This window comes from Eleutherodactylus coqui, chromosome 9, assembly GCF_035609145.1.
Source record: "Eleutherodactylus coqui strain aEleCoq1 chromosome 9, aEleCoq1.hap1, whole genome shotgun sequence".
Lineage (NCBI taxonomy): Eukaryota > Metazoa > Chordata > Amphibia > Anura > Eleutherodactylidae > Eleutherodactylus > Eleutherodactylus coqui.
Genome location: NC_089845.1, coordinates 150,192,630 through 150,218,434, shown reverse-complemented (window position 1 = coordinate 150,218,434; position 25,805 = coordinate 150,192,630).

Below are 25,805 nucleotides of genomic sequence, written 5' to 3'. Positions count from 1 at the left end.
TTACCTTATATGGAAGTTTGAGACCACCTTGGACCAATGGGGAATGTAACCTGCCATTGTCTGGAGACCTACTACATTGAACACTGAACACTAGGAGTAGTGAGATTATTCCAGTTGTTTATGATTTTTGTTGATTTTATACATTTGTATGTCTAATATAGATGCTATTTTTTAATATATGGATTAAATGTTATTTATTTATTACCCGCCAACAGGCTGGGTACTCATTTTACTGACCTTGGAAGAATGGAAGGCCAAGTCAACCTTGAGTCGGCTACCTGAACCACGCAGGGATTGAACTTGCAACCTTCAGGTCATCAGTGACAGCTTAGGACTACATTTCTGCTGCCTTAACACTCTGCTCCACACAAAGCTAATAGTGTTCAATACTCATATTCACAGAGTCTCATGTTTTGGCTATTATATTTGATCCCACAAACAAAAAGAAAAAAACGAAAAACGAATTTTGCTAATAAAAATATGACCTCCTTTTTTGCTTTTTCCTAATTCTTGTGCTTACAGTGGACGGAAAACATTTTCCAACCTGTTCACATTTATTACCTTGTCACATCAACATTATCAAGTGTTATGTAGGAATGCAATTAATCCTCTTTCCGTTCAGTGTTTTTCAGCTGGAAGCCCAACAATTCATATGCCAAAATAAGAAGACGTGAATTTTTAATTAAAAAACTACAATTTCATCTCCTGGGATGTACTCATTAATGTGTTCCAGATGAATTACTGATGATATCTTTAGGTTCAGATGCGTTCTCCTCAGTTATGAATAGCGTATGCCAAAATTAACTTAATTTTCATTCCGGAGGACTTATTTTCCTAAGGAAAAACGTCTACTACTCCTTTCAACATCTAATCTAGTAGCATACAATGAACCCATTGTTCTCCTACCTGCAGTGTTACAGATCTCAACCAGGCTTGGTTTTTCCAGGGTTTCTTCCACTGCAGTATAATTTTCCATTTATTTTACATCTCAAAGATTGTTAACTGTATGAACGGCGCCCTCCACCTGCAGACATTCCATCACTTTACTCTATGTGGGACTGATGAAGAAAAGGAAGAATTAACATATCAGAATGGCAGGAATGAAGAAGAGAGATTTAATGGAAAGAGAGCGTTGGGTTTGAAGGGGCACAGGGGCGTAACTATAGAGGGTGCAGGGGATGCGGTTGCACCCGGGCCCAGGAGCCTTAGGGGGCCCATAAGGCCTCTCTTCTCCATATAGGGAACCCAGTACTATGAATAAAGCATTATAGTTGGGGGCCCTGTTACAGATTTTGTATTGGGGCCCGGAAGCTTCAAGTTATGCCTCTGGTTTAGGTATGGGTACGGGTACAGATACAGATAGAGGGGGGGCCCAGCTCACCTTTTGCATCAGGGCCCCTGAGCCTTTAGTTACGCCCCTGAAGGGGCATAAACTAATATACTGGCGAGTGATTGTATTGCCCATTTCCTAATTTACTCTTTCTATCATAGTTACTGAGATACAAGTAGCAGGATTCTGATTCCAGAGCAGTTGTGAGAAATTCCACTTCATTGCAGATGCTCAATAATCTCAGCAGCAGCCTATAGACCGACGGGCCTCAGGGAATCGGAGAAGAGAGTTTGATTTCCCTCAAGCCGCAGATCAATTTTTCTAATAAGAAAATATTACAAAAGTTCAGAAAATGCAGGCAGAGGACGTGTTAACTTCTGCAACTCCAAATCATCAGAAATGTAGTTTTGTTCATTGTCTCTTTTCATCATAGATAGGATACTGTATTGTATTTATTGTAGATCATTGCCTCTCACAAATACCTAGAGCGGCTAGAGCCTGCCAGTAACATTTCTTCAGGGGGTCCAATGAACAGTTACATGCCAATATTACCTGTCTAAGATGCAATGTTCTGCCTATCAGTATGTACAGGGTGTTTCAGAGGTGTGGGAACAGCCATATAGAGTGAAAATGGTAGGTGAAGGGAGAAACCTGTTAGGCCATGTCACCAACATGACGGCCATTTTGAATGCTGCCATCTTGGATTCTAATGGGAAGGTAGGTGTATGAGATACCAAACTGGTATGATAGCATATGCTAGAAGCGATAAACTTTAAAGTGGGACCTTTAAATATAACTTTTAGTATTATAAATGCTAAAAAAGACAAACTATACAATTTTCAAATTTCCACGTCAACCACTGTTGATAGTCTAGATAGGGTGTGACAAAGATTTGCCTGCATGTGTCCACAGATCAATAAGGACAAGTATAGGAAGACAAAACTGCCCTCCCTATAAAGTACAAGGCTGCATATAATTAGTCAGCCCATTGGTGAAAGCTCTGCGGTCAGGTGCAGACCAAGCGGGATGACATCACTCCCTACTTTTCAGCTTATACTGACCCAGGTCACCAATAAGTCCCAATTATGGACACATGAAAGTAGCCAAGTGTCTACAATTTGAGTCGCTCAACGAGTCGGAGACATGATTCCCCCCTCACATAGTAATTGGGCAGCTGAATGGAGTGCTGTGCTAAGCTGAAGTGCAGTGATGGATAGGAGTTTAAAAGATAAAGAACCCCCCCCCCCAACATGCTACGTCACACAGTGTCATCACACATCTCATCACCCAATAATTCATCATATACAGACACAACTCCCATTGCATAATGAGTTCCTACCTATGTCTCCTCCCCCTTGACAATGTCCGGCAAGTTCATAATGTGATTGCAACCATAAAGAATAAAATGTAAAAAGCCATTTCTTCCTGATTTTTTGCCATCTTATGTTGCAAACTTACACAGATCATACGCACTTTTAATGGAAGCGCAGATCTAATTAATGCCGATGGGATTGGGGGGGGTCTGCTATTCCAGAGGTTGCACAGGCACATAGGTCCCAAAAGGGACTTAATCTTCTTGAGAAGAGACAAGAAGTGAAGGAGTGGCACTGAGGCTCAACAGCCAGCACTGTAACACTGCAGTGCCAATGTGGTCCCTGGTTCTACTCCCATCAGGGCGCTACCCACATGCACGGTCTCCCTGTATCTGCGTGGGGAAGGAAAATGGGGGAAAATAGAAACAAAACTAATTGCAATATAATAACAGCAATATCTCTTTTACTGAAATGTAACTTATTCTAGGTATTATTTACAGAAAGGCTGTAAATGAAAAGCCCTCATTTAATTTAATCCCTCTGGTGCTTTACTTTTTAGACAAGAAATCCACTTTGAGTCTTCCTTTAACCCCTTCCCGCTCCAGGGCGTAAGCGGGATACTTCCTGCAAAAGGGCGTAAACTTACGTTCCGGGGATAGCGCGGGATCACACATGATCGCGCGCTATCCCGCAGCAGGAGCCGGCTGTCAGTCACAGACGGCCTCCCGCTGCAACAGTGGGGGTGCATCGGAGATGCGCCCCCCCCCCCTCGCTGTTAACCCCTTCCCTGCCGCAATCTATGTAGATCGCGGCATGGGAAGGGTTCACAGAGGGAGTGCGCTGGGCTCTCGCGATATAATTGCAGAGAGCCCAGCCTGTTGCCATGGCACTGACGTCCTGTGTTGCCAGTGCCTGAGATGCCTTATCACAGCGATCATCAGGGCAGTGCTGTAAGTCCCCCCGGGGGACACAAATTGTGTTAAAAAAAAAAAGATTAAAAAAATGAATAAAAAAAGTTTTAAAAAGTAAAAAAAAACCTTTTTTAATGCTTTTTCTCATATTAGCATAAAAAGGTTAGAAAAAAAGTAAAACCCCACATATTTGGTATTGTCACGTCCGTAACGACGCGTACAATAAGCTGTACATGCCTTTGACTGTGCACGGGAAAAAAAACGCTAAAAAACTGAGGCAAAATGCTAATTTTTAGCATTTTGCCTCCCTAAAAACGCAATAAAAGTAATAAAAAAAGCTATATGTACCCCAAAATGGTACCAATAAAAATTACAGCTCATCTTGCAAAATGAAGCCCTCATAGAGCCCCGTACATAAAAAAATAAAAAAAGTTACAGGACTTTGAATGCAGCGATTTAGAAAAAAAAAAGAATTTCCAAAAAAAGGGGTTTTATTGCAGAAAAGTGGAAAAACCTAAAAAAAATAAGAATTTTGGTATCGTTGTAACAGTACCGACCCGCTGAAAAAAAATGGATTGTGTCATTTATGCTGCATGATTAACGCTGTAAAAAAAAAATAAATCTGGCAGAATTGATGCGTTTTCTCTCCCTGCTATCTTAAAAAAAAAAAAAAAAAAAGTTTTACAATATAGTCAATGTACCCAAAAGTGACACCGATAAAAACTACAGTTTACCACGCAAAAAAACAAGCCCTTATACGGCCGCGTCCACGGAAAAATAAAAAAGTTATGGCTTTTGATAAATGGAGAAGAAAATCCGCCAAAAATCATTGCGTCCTTAAGCCCAAAATAAGCCATGTCCTTAAGGAGTTAACAGCTTGGCATCTAACCTCCCTTGACGAAGGCCAAAGGAGAGGCCTCAGTGTTTCCAAATTGTGAAAGGGGGGGGGAGTAGTTTTTGATCTAGGACGTGGGTCGGTGAAAGGTGCTTGGATATTATAAATGCCTTCTCCTCTAGAAGAATATTAAGTATTTTGTCTTTATTTGTTCTCATGTTAACATTTTCTCCATTACAGGCAATGGGAAGGATGGCGTTATCTCAGGCAGAACGCGTTGAGATCGTTCTTATATCAGGTGAATGAAGCACACAGCTTTCAATCAATGCCACCCATCCAGACCTCCCATTGCCCACAGTGCAGTTGACAAACCTCTTTCCAAATTCTGAGAAACAGCTTCTGCAGCCGATAAACCAATATCTGGACAACAAAAAACATGACTAATGAAGCCTCAGCAACCATTGTTCTGGCCTCATTCATCAATAACTGTTTTTTGATCATCCATATTTTAATGTAGCAGCAACAGAACTCCTCCTTCACAGCTCACCTCTTCTCCCTCCCTGCACAGTGACCTCTGCAAATGCCACAGATCATGCCTAGAACAATAGAAGTCAGTAGGTCGGCTGCTGTCCGTTGTGTGCTGCTAAAAAGCATCTCTCGAAATGCTACTGTAAAGCATATATCTGCAGCAAAGGCAGGATGGCCAGTTCCATAGTCATGTACAGACAATAGAATAAACATACAATCAAACAATAAAAACAGTAAAAAATGGAAAATGTGTCACTATGTTTTTAATTAGCAAAAAAAAGGAGATCCATTCCCTTTAAAAGCGCTGGGTATGTCATTCTGCCATTGGGAGATGGTGTTTGTTTCAATCCAAGATAAAACAGTGAGGACAATTTAATTGTCTTCAAAGACTTTATCCTTATTTGGGTTCAAAGCGAGCAGACCGGTCATTTTATCTTTCATTTAATTGATTATGAGGCAGCTCTGTTTAATGACCTGAATGTTTGAAGCTCAGCAACTCTTCAAGGATCATTGCTGAAGATTAGTTTTATTTCAGTATTTCATTCGGCAAAATCTACAATGCCACAAAATTATAGTAAGTATTTGCAACAATATTTCTGTGTCGTATCTAAGGGCGGGTTTACATGGGACAACTATCGGCTTAGGGAAAAAAATCACTCAAACAAGCGATTTTGAGCAATAGCTCTCCAGTATAAATAAGGCACCCGACAGGGTACTAAGCGACAAACTGCTCAGTAGTCACTAGCCGCTTTATTTCAGCTCACTGAAAACAAAGCGACTATTGCGCAACTTCTCACTCAAAATAAACAGGCAGTTGTTCATCTTCGAATGACTGCCTGATCACAGTGAATTGAGATGGGTAGCTGGAAGATCTCTAGCATGCTCTGCTTCCATTTACTGAAAACGTACTGTTCCTGTGTGAAAGCAGTCATTGGGAAGACTGTCAGGCACTTCTGTAACCGGCAGTCCTCCCATGTAAAGTAACCCTAAGGTTCTGTTCATATCTGTGTAGAAGGCTCCATCAGCAGCCCACATTACAGATTTTATTTTTCATGGGAAAAATAATACTATAGTGCTATTTTTCCCCTCAAAATGAAGGATACCTTAGTGGAACCTAACAGACCCCATTTTAAGTCAAGGATATCTACCGTGCGATGGATCTACGTCATGGTTTTTATTTATCATAGAATGGTAGAGTTGGAAGGGGCCTCCAGGGTAATCGGGTCCAACCCCCTGCTCAGTGCAGGATCACTAAATCATCCCAGACAGATATTTGTCCAGGTGTTGTGTAAAGACTTCCACTGAAGGAGAACTACCCACCTCCTGTGGTAACCTGTTCCACTCACTGATCACCCTCACTGTCTAATATCTTGCCCTTCAGATATTTGTAGCCCACTATTAAAGGGGTTGTCCCACGCCGAAACGGGTTTTTTTTTTTCAACCCCCCCGTTCGGCGCGAGACAACCCCGATGCAGGGACTTAAAAAAAAAACCACACAGCGCTTACCTGAATCCCCGCGCTCCGGTGACTTCTTACTTACCGGTTGAAGATGGCCGCCGGGATCTTCACCCTCGGTGGACCGCAGGGCTTCTGTGCGGTCCATTGCCGATTCCAGCCTCCTGATTGGCTGGAATCGGCACGTGACGGGGCGGAGCTACACGGAGCCGGCATCCTGCACGAGCGGCCCCATTGAGAAAAGAAGAAGACCCGGACTACGCAAGCGCGGCTAATTTGGCCATTAGACGCCGAAAATTAGTCGGCTCCATGGAAATGAGGACGCTAGCAACGGAGCAGGTAAGTGAAAAACTTCTTATAACTTCTGTATGGCTCATAATTAATGCACAATGTACATTACAAAGTGCATTAATATGGCCATACAGAAGTGTATAGACCCACTTGCTGCCGCGGGACAACCCCTTTAAGTCTCCTCTCAGCCTTCTTTTTTGCAAGCTAAACATTCCCAGATCCTTTAACCGTTCTTTAAAGGACATGATTTGTAGACCGCTCACCATCTTGGTAACTCTTCTCTGAACTTGCTCCAGTTTGTCTCTGTCTTTTTTAAAGTGGAGTGCCCAGAACTGGATGCAGTATTCCAGATGAGGTCTGACTAGGGAAGAGTAGAGGGGGATAATGACCTCACGTGATCTAGACTCTATGCTTCTCTTAATACATCCCAGAATCGTGTTTGCCTTTTTGGCTGCTGCATCACATTGTTGACTCATGTTCAGTCTATGATCTATTAGTATACCCAAGTCTTTTTCCCATGTGCTGCTGCTCAGCTCAATTCCTCCCATTCTTTTCGTGGTTTCTGCCGAGATGCAGGATTTTGCATTTCTCCTTCTTAAATGCCATTCTGTTAGTTGTCGCTCATTGTTCAAGTTTGTCCAGATCTTTTTGCATATCCAAGTGATTCTGACATTTTCGCCACATGTTGTACTTCATTTAGGTGGTGAAAATAGTCCCATAGAATGTGTATATTTATTAAAAGCGCCCAAATTGGGAAAATTGTCATTTTTTTCAGCTGCAATATCTCAAATACAGTATGTGCAAGTATACTGTACAAATTTTTGATAATAGATATATATATATATATATATATATATATATATATATATATATCTGTTGGAAAAACTTTAGTTTTTTGTAACCATTATTAACATTTTCAGGAACATTTTGTTTTCCTACACCAAGCCAAGATTGCAAAGGCTCATATATACCCCCAGAAGTGACCCTATTTTAAAAAATATACCCCTCAATGTATTCACAGAGGGGTGTCAGGAGTATTTTGACCCCACAGTTTATTTTAGGAGCTAATGCAATTTAGAGGAGAAAAAATAAAATTTCATATTTTTGCAAATATTTTATTTTAAAGACAGTTTTTTTTTCTGCAGTGCACATGAAAATAAGGATTTGCACCCCATAATAGATACCCCTGTTTGTCCTGTGTTCATAAACATACTCATTATGGCCCTAATATTATGTTTGTATGCACAATGGGGTCCAAACCGAAAGGAGCAGGCGGTGGCTTTTACAACAGACATTTTTCTTGAAGGTGTTTTAAGCCCCATTGCCCACTTGTAGAGCTGTTGAGCAGACAAAACGATGGAGAACCCCCACAAATGACCCCATTTTTAAAACTAGACCCCTTAATAAAGAAAAAATTACAATTTTCATTTTTTTGGCAATTGTGTCAGTTTATTAACAGTTTTTTGTTGTACAGCACACATATGGATAAAGACTTAGACCCCAAAATTGGTTCCCTTTGTTTGTCCTGTGTTTAGTAACATCCCCATTGCAGCCGCAATCTGCCTACTGGACACATAGCTAGGCCTGGAATGGAGGGAACATCCTTTGGCTTTCCGGGCACAACTGAATAAATTCCAGGCCCCATTGCTCACTTGTTGAGCCATTAAGCTGCCAAAACAATAGAACGCCCTCCACAAGTGACCCTATTATGAAATCTAGACCCCTTAGCCCATTTATCTAGATGTGTACTACGTATTCTGACCCCACAGTATTTTGCAAAAATGTGAAAAATAAATAAAATTAAAATTTTTTCATAAACATCTCACTTTCAGGACAGTTTCATTTGTTTCAAGCAAGGTAAACTGGAGGGATGCAGTCCAAATTTTATAGCACTAGTTCTTCTGTGTTCAGAAATACCCCCATTGTAGCCCTAATCTACTTACAGGTGACATGGTTAGGCGTATAATGGAGGGAATACCCAGTGGATTTCGGGGCACAAATAAATAAATTTCAGACCCCATTGCTTAGTTGACTCCCCTCCTTCTAAGCATTCCCTCAATCTTAGATAAAAGTTATAATGTAAAACTGTGGTGTATGTCTCAAAACAGGGTTAATTATGGAGGCCTGGCTGGGATGGGCCTATGGGGCAATAAAACTGGGTATCCCTCCTCCTCAGTGGCACTTTTTGGGGGGATATTTCTTGACATCATTGGCAGAAATAGGGTGTAAACAGTGGTGCTCTGTGAGGCCGGAGGTGGAGGTGAGTAGTTTCATTTCAACTTATGGATCCAATCTATGAGGGGAGCTGAAACTTTAACTTGATTTAACTTTTTACTTACTATTATCCAATGGATAACAGCGATCAAATGACCAGGGGTCGCATATCGCAGCCCCTCATGACAGCAGCAGGCTGTCGGCCACCTCCTGCAGCCAATAGCAGGGAACTGTTACCCACACAGACCCCATAGCTTTAGTCTGCAGGGTGGCGTGTTTTCATGGCCCTGGGAATAAAGGCCCAGAAACATAAAAACACATTTAGATGGTCACTAAGGGGTTAATAATGTGTTCAAATATCTATCAAATCAGGGGCTACAGCCCCAATAATAAGCCCTACCCTGACTTTCAGGGGGTGGTTTAAAATATTGGCCCCACTCCGAAAATAAGCCCTAGCAACACTACGTGGGAAAAAAAGCAATACTCACCTAGCAGACACCGTCCGGGTCCTTCTTTCTGCTCTCTGGTGTACCTGTATGCTTCTGTGCAGTTGTCAGCGCTGACAGAGCATCTCTTGCTGGTAACAGGGTTGAAAACTCCACCTCCCGCAAGAGATTGCTCTGACTGGCTCTCGAGCGCCGTGCTCAGCCAATCAGAGCCAGTGCTCGATGTACCAATTACAGGCATTCAACGAATGCTGGAGAGCAGTGACAGGGACCCAGACGGCACCTGCTAGGTGAGTATAAGACACTCCCCTCTTTTGGGGCAAAAATAAATATAAGGAAGGGTCTTATTTTTAGGGAAACGCGGTAGGATTATACTATATGAAGTAAAACTGTCTCATATGAATCTGGCAATGAGTTGCTACGTAGTTTGTTGGATTTGATGTGCCATAACGTACTTTCCTTCTTTTGGATGATCTTTTTTTAATGAGGAGTCGCACACATCATTAGTAGTCTTCCAGCCTGACATTTACTGTAGACCTTTTCACACAATCTTCCAGAATGAATGCTGCGTCAGCGAGTATGTAAAATAAGAACACAACATTTAGGAGAAATTAAATATTCAATGAACTCGGTCACCGGCTGTGACTAGTACCACTGGGTGACATTAGCTTCTTAGAGGTGGTATAAGGGATTATCCTATACTTTTCACCTAACTGTTGCTTTTTGAATGGATGGATTCCATTATGTATGGATGATAGGTATGTAAGTAGACGGCTCACAAGGACACTCATGGAAGCAGACAGTTCGAAATGGATTGCATAAGGTAAAGTTAACATTTCTTTCTAGTTATAGGGTTTGCCGATATTCGCTAGCGGATTTCAATGACATCTATGGACAAGGGAGAATTTAAAGGGAAAGAATCACCAAGATTTTTTTCTTGAATAACACTGGGGAATACAATTCTTGGTGGCTGAGATGCTAGAACTTTTTTTGTAGTATTTTGGGGTCATAGATTAGGAAAATGACATTAGTTTTTCTCCATCCGGTCTGCTTCTCAGGTTATGACATGTTTGTTGTTTATTCGTTTAGTCGCTTCCGACTCTTTGTGACCTCATGGACCAGCCCATGCCAGAGTTATGACATATGTCCACATAAATGTATACATGTACACATAGTGTATTATACATGTAATGACTGCCAATCAAAAGCTGAAGGTACAAAGATAAATCCCAAGAACACAAATAAAACAAAAATTGGCTTTTTTTGAGACGTTGATGAAACTACATTGTTGTGATTTCCTGCGATGAGATGTTCCTGGTCATTCGTGCTAGATGTTCCACTGGTAGTCCGCCATCCTATGCGTATCCCATCGTCTGCAGTCCTGTTCTTCCATGGTCAGCAGTAGTCAGCCATCATATGCGTATCCCATCGTCTGCAGTCCTGTTCTGCCACGGTCACCAGTAGTTACCATCCTATGTGTATCTCATCGTCCGCAGTCCTGTTCTTCCACAGTCACCAGTAGTCATCCATTATATGTGTATCCCATCGTCTACAGTCCTGTTCTTCCACGGACAACAGTAGTCATCCATTATATGTGTATCCCATCGTCCGCAATCCTGTTCTTCCACGGTCACCAGTAGTCGGCCATCATATGTGTATCCCATCGTCTACAGTCCTGTTCTTCCACAGTCACCAGTAGTCATCCATTATATGTGTATCCCATCGTCCGCAATCCTGTTCTTCCACGGTCACCAGTAGTCGGCCATCATATGTGTATCCCATCGTCCACAGTCCTGTTCTTCCATGGTCACTAGTAGTCCACCACCATATGTGTATCCCATCGTCCACAGTCCTGTTCTTCCATGGTCACCAGTAGTCCATCACCATATGTGTATACCATCGTCCGCAGTACTGTTCTTCCACAGTCACCAGTAGTAGGCCATCTTATGTGTATACCATCGTCCGCAGTCCTGTTCTTCCACGGTCACCAGTAGTCCACCATCATATGTGTATCCCATCATCCGCAGTCCTGTTCTTCCACGGTCACCAGTAGTCGGCCATTATATGTGTATCCCATCGTCCGCAGTCCTGTTCTTCCACGGTCACCAGTAGTCGGCCATTACATGTGTATCCCATCGTCCACAGTCCTGTTCTTCCACGGTCACCAGTAGTCCACCATCATATGATTATTCCGTCATCCGCAGTCCTGTTCTTCCACGGTCACTAGTAGTCCACCATTATATGTGTATCCCATTGTCCGCAGTCCTGTTCTTCGACGGTCACCAGTACTCGGCCATTACATCTGTATCCCATCGTCCACAGTCCTGTTCTTCCACGGTCACCAGTAGTCCACCATCATATGATTATTCCATCATCCGCAGTCCTGTTCTTCCACGGTCACTAGTAGTCCACCATTATATGTGTATCCCATTGTCCGCAGTCCTGTTCTTCGATGGTCACCAGTAGTCGGCCATTACATGTGTATCCCATTGTCCACAGTCCTGTTCTTCCACGGTCACCAGTAGTCCACCATCATATGATTATTCCGTCATCCGCAGTCCTGTTCTTCCACGGTCACTAGTAGTCCACCATTATATGTGTATCCCATCGTCCACAGTCCTGTTCTTCCACGGTCACCAGTAGTCAGCCATCATATGTGTATCCCATCGTCTACAGTCCTGTTCTTCCACAGTTACCAGTAGTCCACCATATGTGTATCCCATCGTCTACAGTCCTCTTCTTCCACGCTACTTATTTCTTGGTGAAATCATTCAGCCTTTTCATCACTTACATCAAGGCAATATGGGAGTCCATCCAAAATGACTGCCGGTCCTGCAATCTGACGCTCATGTTACACCCAAGTGTTCAGAAACAGAAGTGATCGTATTCTCCACAAGTTCACTGGAGTTAGCAGCCTTCTGGTTCCCAAGGAAATGCTTTATAACCCTACAAACAACGGCCGTGCCTCAGAGTTATCCACTGAATCTTGGAAACGCCGGTCTTTTATGAGTTCCTGAATTTGTGGCCCATCAAATTTACCTGCTTTTAGCTTCTCCATGCTCATCGCAGGAAATCTTCATTTGTAGCCGAAACACGTTCCTTTTCTTTAGATATTGTCTGTTCAAACCAAGTGTGATGTGCAGCGGTGGCGATATGTATCCTATGTACTCATAGTAAGCAAATGCTGAATATAACAAAAATATCTCAAAAACTAGATCCCCTAGAACGAAATGCATAGTATTTTTGGAATCAGCAGTACAAAACTACCCAGAATAAGGGCGCCCACCCACTGGCGATTTTTTTCCCTGCGAAATTCGCAGCATTTTTTTCTCTGCAGGGGTCTATGGGACTTGTAATGTTAAAATCGGTGGGTGGGCGCCCTAAGGTCTAACATTCCAGGCACCATGAAAAATATTTTCTTGTTTCCCAATGTAATTAAAACCGGATACTTTTATATATCATTTTTCTAATGTATTTTTATATGCTGATTGTAGTTCTTTTTATTTTACATTTTGAATAGGATTTTGTGGGCGGCCACCCTGCCTGAGCTGCTGCTCTGTTAACAACAGATCAGATATTTGCTTTACAGCAGCTACATGGACATAGGAAACTGTGGACTGCAGATGACTGATTGACTTCTATAGGAAAGTGTTATATGCATGTTCTATGAGCTCTGTTCTATGTCACTATGCAGGGAGGGGGAAGAGGTCAGCTGTCCCCTTCACCTTTTGTCAGAGGTAGATCCTGTATTTATTTGCCTCACTAGAGGCACTACTAATGTGGGGGTTACTGAGATGTGCACTATCATTTTGTGAGGCCACAGAGAGTTAATTATTACTTTGTGAGGCCACAGAAGAGACACTATTGCTTGTGGGGCCACAGAAGGGCCATTAGTATTATGGAGTTGTACTGAGAGAGGATTGGAGGTAGCGGCAGGATAAGTAAAGTGTGGATAGATCATTTGTAACTGGAAGAATTCTTCATGGTGGTTTGGTCTTGGATATAGAAGAAAAACAACAGTTGACAACTCCAATCACCAATGATCACTAGAGATAACTGCACTGTAATCACTATCACCATGTAGAACTTGAGACTGACCATTGTTATATATGTACGCCCCAAATACAGTCATATTTATAAAAATCGTTATTCAAATAGCAAACATGCTAGCAAAGGAACAAATCATACATCATGCAATTTAAAATCTTCTATGTCCACTCAATATCATTACTTCCTGATTATAGATGAGCGAGTAGTGCCTTAGCCGAGTATCTCCCCGCTCGTCTTTAAAGATTCGGGGGCCGGTGCCGGTGACAGGTGAGTTGCGGCGGGGAGCGGGGGGGGGGGGAGAGGGAGAGAGAGATCTTCCCTCCGTTTCACCCCGCTTTTCCCCGCCGCTCCCCGCCCCCGGAATCTTTAGAGACGAGCGGGGAGATACTCGGTTAAGACACTAACTACTCGCTCGAGTAATGTGCCTTAGCAAGTATACTCGCTCATCTCTATTCCTGATCACTCCAAAGAGCCACGAGAAAAGTGAACATAAAATATCCAGACAGGACATGAGAAAAACGTCAAATAATGGCCAAAAAATGTTATAGAATGCCCAAATAGTGCCATACAATGCCTTCCTGATACATGGTGCCCATTTAGTGCATACAATGCCCACATAAATAGTCCAAACTTCCCGGCCCCAATTCATAGGTTCTATTGCAGTGCATTCATTGACCCTACCATACATTATTTATCAGTACCCATTTTTACCTTAGAGAAAAAAAGAGCAAAAATGTTGTCACTGTTGCCCTTAGCAACTAGTCAGATCCAATGAAATCTGATTGAGAGACTCTCGAATTGCTGGATCCAAGCATGAAAAGAAATCTGAGCCTTATTTATTATTCAGATACGGCAAGATGACTATTCTCAAAGATGTCTTGAACTTGTCACAAGTAAGGAAAGCTGAGTGGAATGCTTACAAATGTGACTTCCAAGAAAATTGGAGATTAAGAGTAAACAATCCCGTCCTTGTGCACTTAATAAGCTCGATAGCAACTGTGTGCTAACACGTCTGTACGATACCAAGGCGGCTCCCTGAGTAAATGGCAGTCTGCCAATGATATACTCAGTTATAGTTGCTCCTAAGCAGGAAACAGGATAGAAATGTATTTTCATCTTTATACCGAGTTCTTACTGACATGTACTAAGAGAATAATTTATTCTAAAATTAGTATAAAAGCCAAGAAATGGCTAATGCAGACAGGAAACTTCCTTTAGTTGCTGCAAAGTCGACGGCGCTACTGACATGTTCTGTACAGTTGACAGGAAGGGTTCATCTATTCATGCTGCCTTTGCCAAATTCTGACCCAACCACCAACATGATAAAATAGAATGTATCTGCACTGCTCTTTTATCCTATTTTTATGCTCTTTTGCTCAATAGAGTCTTGTCGTTCACTTAACAATGGCAATCAACCTTATTCCTTGCTGAAGAATGACAAGTTGGGCCCTTAAATAAGGGAGATGGAATAATACCTCCACAGTGCCAGCTATTGGAAGGCAGCATTCCTTCAAGCCAACGTTAGACTCTTTATACAAGTCTTGTAACAATGACTGGGAATTAAAAGCAAAGCCAGACCCCATGTACAGACAGCTGTTTCAGGGTATTTGCCCTTTCATCAGTGTACAGTAGGAGTCTGGCTTTGCTAGTGAAGTTGTGCACTCAGACATGTTAGCTTGACTACTAGCATTGTATTCTATAGCAATGTGCTTGAATGTGCACCACCTTTCATCAAAGTTTGAAATTCACTTTCACCAAACATTATTTACATCCACAGCTCTCCTTTCACTGGATGTTTTTTCTCCATCACACCATTCACTGTACACTCCTGACACTGTTGTATGAGGAAACCCCACAAGGTTGGTAGTTATTGAAATCCTGGTCCCAGCTGGTTTTGCCCCAATGACCGTGCCTCTTTGGAAATCACTCAGATCCCTTATACATTCTAATGTGAATTCACACTGAAACTGATTCACAGAACACCTGCTCATTTGATTTAATGCTGCACCCTGGGGTCACATGTTTAATTTCCATACAGAAAAGTTCCAATCAAGAAAAGTGTCTCATTTATGAAGCATGACTTTATATAATGGGTTTATATTAGAGATGAGCGAGCATACTCGCTAAGGGCAATTACTCGATCGAGCATTGTCCTTAGCGAGTACCTGCCTGCTCGGAAGAAAAGGTTTGGCTGCCGGCGGCGGGGGAGAGCAGGGAGGAACGGAGGGGAGATCTCTCTCTCCCTCTCTCCCCCCCACTCCCCCCTGCTCACTGCCGCAAACTCACCTCTCACCTGCGACGGCAGCCGAATCTTTGCTCCTGAGCGGGGAGATACTCGCTAAGGACAATGCTCGATCGAGTAATTGCCCTTAGCAAGTACCTGCCCGCTCGGAAGAAAAGGTTAGGCTGCCGGCGGTGGGCGGGGAGCGGCGGGGGAGAGCAGGGAGGAATGGAGGGGAGATCTCTCGCTCCCTCTCTCCCCCCCACTCCCCCCTGCTCACTGCCGCAACTCACCTCTCACCCGCACCAGCAGCCGAAACTTTGCTCCTGAGCGGAGATACTCGCTAAGGACAATGCTCGATCGAGTAATTGCCCTTAGCGAGTATGCTCGCTCATCTCTAGTTTACATACTTATTTGTATCCGCATTTGGAATCAATGTAATACCTGATTATAAAATCTTGAATAGAACATTCTAATGAAAAAAGAAGAAAAGTGTCTCTAATGAATCAGCATCTGTGCACAAAGTATACACAAAGTTTGAACTGTGTGGGCATTGAATTGCACGGCTCTGTGTTGGCAATGTTTAGCTGCATTTGAGCAGTGCATGACAGTATGTGAACACTGTGGGCAACCATGAAGCTCTGGGTACGGTTATGGTACTGTGTGGCTCCATGAGAACATCATTTGGCCCTACGGACTTTTTGACCTTATATGGGCATTGTTTGCAGTTACAACCTAAATTCCAAAAAAGTTGGGATGTTGTGTAAAATGTAAAGAAATGTAAAGAAAAAAAGAATGCAATGATTTAGAAATCTCATATGTATCCAGACTACAGTCACAACAGAACATACAACACACATCCGAAATTGAAAGTGCAAAATGTTTCCATTTCGATTTAAAAACGTAACTCGTTTGGAAATTGATGGGACAGGGTTCACAAAAAGCTGAAAAAGTAAGTGGTACTAATGAAAAACAGCTGGAGGGTCAATTTTCTACTAAGTCACATGACTGTGTAGAAAATGAGCATGCTACAGGCCATTTACGCGGGACGATTATCGCTCTAAATTCTTTTGAATGGGGTCGTACACATCAATGTTTTTTTTCTGCATCGCATCATGGAGTGGGGAAAAAATCCCGGCATGTCCTACCTTTGGGTATTCCCTCGGAACGCATCCCATTGCACATTGTTTTCAATGAGGCCGGTAAAGCATCGCACACATGTGAGGAGCACGTCAGTGTGATGCGAGGTTGTCCCATTGAAAGCAATGGAAAACACTCCGCGATCCTCCTCTGTGGCTAAAAGCCATGGTGGTGAATCGCTACTTCCCTGAAGTGATGAGAGGCATTTTTCACACAAAAACACCTCCCATCCGCTGGAACATCACATGTTGGTGAGCGCGATATCAGGCCGAGTTTCACAGCCCAGTATCGTAATCGCCCATGTGTAATTAGCTTAAAGGGGTTGTCCCACAAAACAAAGTTGGGGTATACACTTCTGTATGGCCATATTAATGCACTTTGTAATGTACATTGTGCATTAATTATGAGCCATACAGAAGTTATTCACTTACCTGTTCCGTTGCTAGCGTCCCCGTCTCCATGGTGCCGTCTAATTTTCAGCGTCTAATCGCCCGATTAGACGCGCTTGCGCAGTCCGGTCTTCTCCGTGTTGAATGGGGCTGCTCGTGCTGGAGAGCTGCTCCTCGTAGCTCCGCCCCGTCACGTGTGCCGATTCCAGCCAATCAGGAGGCTGGAATCGGCAATGGACCGCACAGAAGACCTGCGGTCCACCGAGGGTGAAGATCCCGGCAGCCATCTTCGCAAGGTAAGTAAGAAGTCACCGGAGCGCGGGGATTCGGGTAAGTACTATCCGTTTTTTTTTTTCAACACATGCAACGGGTTTGTCTCGTGCCGAACGGGGGGGCTATTGAAAAAAAAAAAACCGTTTCGGCGCGGGACAACCCCTTTAAGAGCTACAATTGCCATTCTGTGATAAAATCTCGGAATAGTTGTACTAAACACTCTAGTAGTTGCTAAATAGTTTCAAGTTGATATTCTTATGCCTCCCAGTGATCTAATATCAGCAATGTCCATGTAGTAACCAGTTCGCATAGAATGTCCAGCTGGTCCTACTAAACAGGCCAGTGTGTAGAATTTGCATTAAAAGTTGACAATCTTTCCAAATGCATTGAATTTACTGACCTGATTTAAACCCTGTATTACAGCCAAGCTGCTTTCATGTTGGCTCAATGTCTGTACGGACTTCAATTCTGGTAAATCCATTCTGATGTAGAAAATATCAATGTCCCCAATAGGAGGTCAACTAAGTTATTAGGAATGTGTCTGATGAGAGCTTCTCAACCAGCAGAATTGTAAATGCGGCTCTAGTTTATCATATGTAGTGGCCTGAAGTTGGAGTGACTTTAGGGTAGATGTATGAACTGTTTTGTGCATGTATGTCTTATGTGAGTACTAATCAACTATCTTGTCACCCTTCCCCCCCCCCCCCCCCACACACACACACCTCCCCAACTTAATCTGTGAGTTGTGTTTAGTCTCACAAGGAGATGGAGTTAAAAAAGAGAGAGAGTCCCGAGATGCAGTTGGTGGAGGAGGACGTGTCAGCATGAGGTGGAGTTGGTGGAGGAGGACGTGTCAGCATGAGGCTCAAGCTGTCTTATGCTTCTGCCCCCGCAGAGCCATCGGTTTGTCACATACTCCGTGAGACATACTAAAAACCGAAATAAAACCAAAAGCAATCGCTTGTAATAGTGCCAGCCGAGAAGTGTGGCCGAACACCAAGGGAAAGAGACAGGAGTAATGAGGAGAACACTGCGTCAAGAGCGTATCCCCGGGGATCGTCAAATCAGATAATTTGGACTGAAGACACGTAATAGCAGTAAGGAAAAGTGCCTCCTAAAAGGATGTGTGAGAGTGTGTGTGATGGAGATAAATCAGAAAGAAGCCTGCTAAAAGTGTTGTGTCTGAACCGTCATCTTGCTGTATTCTTGGAAAACCAAGGTTGGATTCCATGAGTAAAGTAAACCGCGTACCTCCAGTTTTGAAAGTTAACTTTGTGTGTAAACTCTATTATTTGCCGCCGAGTAACTATGGAAAAAGAGGTACTGGCGTCACGTCACAACACCGTGGAGATTTATTGCCACCATCTACACTTTGCCGGTTCTAGTTTTGCACCTGAGCAGGTCATAGAGCCACCCATGACAATCATCTGGAGAACATGGTCTCCTGCGCAATGGAGGCCGCACATGCATATGGTAATAGTATCTGTATTACATAAGTAATGCAATGCATTTATAAAATTACTCAGCTTTATGTAGGCTGTAGCAATATAATGGTATTTCAAGCGCCTCTGTGGAAGTCTCTGCTTGTCCATGCATTACAAGCACTGCCTGCTTATCATACTCCTTCAGCATCAGGTAATGCTTTATTTCACATATGGAGGCATTGCACAGTAATGAAACGGTGACTTTGAACAGCAGAACACCATATGATCCACTTACTTTTCGAAAACAGTAATTGTCTAAAGTGGATGACCTCTTTTACAGGCAGACTTTTCACTTCCAGAACCCCAAATCGCTCCCGGATCATTTAAATCATTAAAATTGTGTTTGCTTGTAAGCAAAATTAACCCCGTCAAATGAATAATTAAAAGACGCACACACTCACTCACAAATACATTTCCTGTGTTTTCTGTTCCAGAGGAAAGATTAATGTAAATTGCCGAGGCTGAAGTATTAATTATCTCTGAACAAAAAGTGCAATTTACGCCTTTAGACCTTATGGTATTTCATGTAGAAGCTGCATCCTCTGAAAGTTGCCTCATTAGTATGCAGAGCTGACTAATATTAAATCTACAAACCTAATATAGTGCAATCAACGTACATTAAATTTTCATCTAAGTATATGATGTAGATATAACGTAACATGTTTAAAGGTATAGATATAAACTAGTGAAAGAAATACTATGTATAACCGTGTGTTGTGGCGGGATTGTTGCAAGGCTAATAGTCTGGTGCAGGTTTTGCAGGTTCTCCATCTTCTGGCCCTGATGGGTGTGGTATTAGGTGAGACATGCTCAGCCGCACCTGTGGGTAATTGGCAAGGCTATTTAGTCTGGCTGATGCTGGACTTAATTGCTGTTGAATCTTTAGTCTAGCTCTGACTTTGGTCTCAGTCAGAGCTCTCTTCTGAAACATTCATTTGCCTGCTGCATCTAAGCTAAGTTTGAGATTCTTTTCTATTGTGTTTCTTATGTTTCCCCTGTCTCACATAGGGTTAACTATGGTACAAGGTCAAGTACGTCCTTGTCAGGGCGAATTGCCTGTGTTTAGGCAGGTACCCGTTCTGAGATTATTTAGATAGGGAAAGAGTTTGCATGTTTTTTGTTTTGACGCAGCTTGTGTGTTTATTGTGCGAGATCTGCGGGCTACAGATCCAGCACGTCCTAGGGAGACGTGACACAGTGTTATGATGTAGAAAATGGTCCCCATGGCCTATCTAGTCGTCCCTTATATTATTTCCTTTTATTTTTTTTCTTAAAATAGCTATATTTATATCACCGACATGCTAATATTCACTTACTGCTGATTTTCGAACCACTTATGCTGAGCATTTGTTCCAAGCATCTACTACTCTTTCAGTAAAATAAGACCATGAGACCTTCCACCATTTTTGTAGCCCATCTTGGACTCATTCAATTTTATCAATGTCTTTCTGTAGATGAGGTCTCCAGAACTGAACACGGTATTCCAGATGTGGTGTCACTAGAGTTCTATATAGTGGGATCACAATCGCCCTCTTTCTACTGGTTATATCTGTAGCTACAATTTGTACCTAAGCATCCAACTGGGGTTCCCTGCTGTCTAATCGCACTGTGGACTCATTTTGAAGCTGTCAGAAATCAGAACTCCTAAATCCTTCTCTTCCTGTCCAGTCCGGAATAACACAGACCGATACTCGGTCCGAGGATTTCTTCTCACCAAGTGCATTATTTTACATTTAGAAACACTGAACTATAGTTTTCAATTTTTTGACCAATTTTCCAGTAAAGATAAACTACTTTCCATGTTACAACCATATTACATAATTGTGTATCATCAGCAAACAGTCACACATATGTAGCAGGTGGGTGGTAGTTTGGCACGACGGTGACAGACAGAGGGGAAGGCAGCACACATTTTTTTCAAACAAAAACTTCACTGAAAGATAGTTAGCTGGTCAGTCCATAGGTAGAACTACTTTAGCATTACATATAAGCAAACAAATGGCATTACGCCGTATGGGTATACTACGTTCACATCTCCCGATCCGGGCCACAATGAGTCATCTGACCTTCTCATTATGGCCGTTGGCCATTACAGACTACATGTAGACCAGATCTGTCAGTGCCCTCTTGGGGCCAGGCCCTTCCCACAAGATGGGATGTTCATGAAGTTCACATCTTCTCCCAATCTGAGCTGCGACGGGTCACCGGACTTTCTCACTGTTCAATATTCATGTTGCGTATAAGACTGTTTCACTGGTCTCTCTCAAAGGCCACAAACACCAAACCGATGTACTTGCAATATCAGGTCTCACTGCTCGCTTTCCAAACAACATAGTATACCAGAACAATAACCTATATAACAACCCTGCGCCCCTCGATTACGTGGTAACACTTTACTATGTGCATGACATTCAGCCTGGTTGCACCTATTGTATGTTAATTTAGGTTACTGCACACACCTAACAATAACAAAATCCGTTACGCATCTTGTGGATTCGTAAAGGCTCCAATGCTGTTGCGCATTAGTCCTCCATGTCTTGCAGTAGCCTATCCTCTTAACAGTCCATCCCGATGGTACAAGTCCCATAAAATCATCTCCTGTCTGCAGGCCTGCTTAGTCCCAAAAGTCACAGTGTGCATACTGTTCAGCTTTTAATGAGGCTGATCTTCATTTGCATCCTGTTGCTGAATTAAATTTAGATGTCCTCCGGTGGCCCAATCTACCACCTACACAGTGCAGCTCCGATCTCTCACTTGCGCTTTGGCCCCTTTAGGTCCTGGCTCTCCATTTTCGGCCCCTGGTCATCAGGCCATTTTATTGTTATGCTAGTCAGCCCCTGGTCATCGCACCCCTTTCTGGTGCTGCTTTCCAACATGGGGATAGCGCCACCAATGCTGATATCAACATAACGGCTGTCGCCAAGTCAGCTGTGCTGCAAGGTGTCTCACTGCTGCTGTCTCTTTAAGATTTAGTGCTGCTGCTCTCCATAAGCATTTGCAGCTCACATGCTCAGTTCCTCTGCATCTGTGTCTCTTAAACTGCACTGACTTCTCCTGGCCAAGATGATGTCGTGACATCATCCAAGGGCAGGGCTCAATCCACAGGAGGGTGGCAGAACCTACCTACCTCTCACTCCAGCCCTACCAATGGGCTTTTCTTTGGGTGGTGACATGCTAGCCACTTCGCTAACGACATCACCACCCGCATCATAGAGTGCCAGAACCTCCTCAGCACCTCCACACTGTGCTTTAGAAACATGGCACCTAAAGTGTCTCTGTTAACCATTTCTCTGCTGTGGTACTTGGATAGTATTGAGGGACCTTTACATGGTGCTGCAAAGGGCCACACTATCCGGAGGACTCAGACAGTCTCTACTCTCCCTGCTTCCCCTCCAAGCTGGGTTCCGAACTGAAGCTGTCAGAGCTTACCGCCGTGGCCATCAGCTGCATGTCAGAGTGCCTGCAAGCTGCTGTATCTGTAAGAAGGAGCATTGTCAGGGCTACCCCCTTACACATACACAATATTATCAAACCTTCTCCTACTTGCATATGTGCTCTATTTGGTATGTACTAGTAAATATTAGAAAATTGTAGTACCAGCGTTTCTAGTGGCGCAATGCGCCACTTACTAATATAGTTTAGTGAAAGGGATTAGAGTTGTAAACACACGGCTGCTGTTTTAGGACCTGTGATGACATCACCGTCATTGCACCTCTAGGGTGTTAGATAGATAACAGATAGCTCTGCTATATACATGTCACACACACACAGCTCTGCTATATACACGTCACATACACACAGCTCTGCTGCATGCATGTCGCACACAGCTCTCCTACATGCACATCCCAGACACACAGCTCTGCGACATGCACATCACACACATAGAGCTCTGCTACATGCACATTACACACAGCTCTTCTACACGCATGTCACACACACACAGCTCTGCTACATGCATGTGTCACACACATAGAGCTCTGCTACATGCACATATCACACACACAGCTCTGCTACATAAGCGTGTCACACACACAGCTTTGCTACATGCGCGTATCACACACATGAAGCTCTGCTACATGTGCGTGTCACAAACACAAAGCTCTGCTACATGCACGTTACACATACAGCTGAGGAAAACCTACCTCACCTCTGTGTGCATATACTGAGGAGAATATAACTGACCTCTGTGTGCATATACTAAGAGCAATCTAACTGACCTCTATGTGCATATACTGAGGAGAATCTACCTCACCTCTATGTGCATATGCTGAAATAACTCCAAGAACAGCAGGTGTATTGTATATGCAAACAGCTGCTTTGTTCTCAGAGCTTCCAGCTGGTATCCTGCTGAAAAGTCCCAGCCGAATACCAGCTGAAAAAATGCTATCAGCACCTCCCTCTGAGAAAGTCAGCGTGTGGTGCTGATAACAGTCATCGGTGATTTCTAGCTTGCTAGAAATCAGCGATGAATGAATAGTGCACGAACAGTGCCTGATGGCAGCGCATTAAGACACAACGATCGCTCAAGAGGTGTCTTTTGAGTGAATTTTGAGCAATAATCACTGTTTCTAAATGGGCCTTTAGGCTTACTGATACTGCTGCAATTACCACCACTAGGTCACAACAACAGTTCACCATGGGGTGCCCAAAAGCAGCTCCAATTATAGTCTCAGACTCCAACTGTGCAGCACTGTGCTCAAGTCAAACACTTACCTAGAGCAGGCACTTAACTAGTAAAACTCTGTTACGTTCATGAAGGATGCAAGTACGGTGCCTCTCATGGACATTACTAGAGATGAGCGAACACCAAAATGCTCGGGTGCTCGTTATTCGGAACGAACTTTCCGCGACCAGAGCATTTTTGTATTTCGCCGATGCTCGCTAAGGTTTTCATGTGTGAAAATCTGGGCAATTCAAGAAAATGATGGGAATGACACAGAAACGGATAGGGCAGGCGAGGGGCTACATGTTGGGCTGCATCTCAAGTTCACAGGTCCCACTATTAAGCCACAATAGCGGCAAGAGTGGGCCCCCCCCCCCCCCCCTCCCAACAACTTTTACTTCTGAAAAGCCCTCATTAGCATGGCATACCTTTGCTAAGCACCACACTACCTCCAACAAAGCACAATCACTGCCTGGATGACACTCCGCTGCCACTTCTCCTGGGTTACATGCTGACCAACCGCCCCCCCTCCCCCCCACAGCGCACACCAAAGTGTCCCTGCGCAGCCTTCAGCTGCCTCATGCCACACCACCCTCATGTCTATTTAGAAGTGCGTCTGCCATGAGGAGGAACCGCAGGCACACACTGCAGAGGTTGGCACGGCTAGGCAGCGACCCTCTTTAAAAGGGGTGGGGCGATAGTCCACAATGCTGTACAGAAGCAATGAGAAATATAATCCTGTGCCACCGCCATCAGGAGCTGCACACGTGGGCATAGCAATGGGGAACCTATGTGCCACACACTATTCATTCTGTCAAGGTGTCTGCATGCCCAAGTCAGACTGGTAATATGTACCTTAACAGTAACCGCGTTGGTGGTAATGTGGTGGTGACTGCTGACCTAGTAGCCAGTTTTATTTTGTTGGTTTTCGGAATGTGGCCAGGATTAAGTGGGCCGTGGCGGGGGGATGGTGTGGGGGCTCTCTTGTTGTGTCGGTAAAGGGGAAATTCTTGGACTGCCACCAGACGAACCAATGCAAAGGCATTTGCCAAGAATGTTTTCCCTGTTGGAGGAGGAGGGGGATGTTTTTGAGGCACTACGTGTCCTCTCCACGTGTCCGTGGTTATATGCACCTTAACAGTAACCGCGTTGGTGGGAAATGGCCTCGCCGCCATCATGTCTTTGGGAAGCCTCTGTTTCCACACCCCAGAGACATACCATTAGCAGCGGTATAGGCAGAATACAAATTGCTATGATTACACTGTAGGTGAGGGCCCCAAAAAATTGGTGTACCAACAGTACTAATGTACCTCAGTAAAAATTGGCCATGCCCAACCAAGATGGCAGGTGAATCGCTTTGGTTAATGTGGCTTAAGTGGTAACTAGGCCTGGAGGCAGCCCAGTGTAACGAAAAATTGGTTCAAGTTAAAGTTCCAACGCTTTTAAGCGCATTGAAACTTATAAAAATTGTTCAGAAAAATTATTTGAGTGAGCCTTGTGGCCCTAAGAAAAATTGCCCGTTCAGCGTGATTACGTGAGGTTTCAGGAGGAGGAGCAGGAGGAGGAGGAGGAATATTAGACACAGATTGATGAAGCAGAAATGTCCCCGTTTTGGATGGTGAGAGAGAACGTAGCTTCCATCCGCGGGTGCAGCCTACGTATTGCTTACGTATCGCTGCTGTCCGCTGGTGGAGAACAGAAGTCTGGGGAAATCCAGTCTTTGTTCATCTTGATGAGTGTTAGCCTGTCGGCACTGTCGGTTGACAAGCGGCTACGCTTATCTGTGATGATTCCCCCAGCCGCACTAAACACCCTCTCCGACAAGACGCTAGCCGCAGGACAAGCAAGCACCTCCAGGGCATACAGCGCTAGTTCAGGCCACGTGTCCAGCTTCGACACCCAGTAGTTGTAGGGGGCAGAGGCGTCACCGAGGATGGTCGTGCGATCGGCTACGTACTCCCTCACCATCCTTTTACAGTGCTCCCGCCGACTCAGCCTTGACTGGGGAGCGGTGACACAGTCTTGGTGGGGAGCCATAAAGCTGGCCAGGCCCTTAAAGACTGTTGCACTGCCTGGGAAGTACATGCTGCTCGATCTCCGCACCTCCCCTGCTACCTTGCCCTCGGTACTGCGCTTTCTGCCACTAGCGCTGTCGGCTGGGAATTTTACCATCAGCTTGTCCGCAAGGGTCCTGTGGTATAGCAACACTCTCGAACCCCTTTCCTCTTCGGGAATGAGAGTGGGCAGGTTCTCCTTATAGCG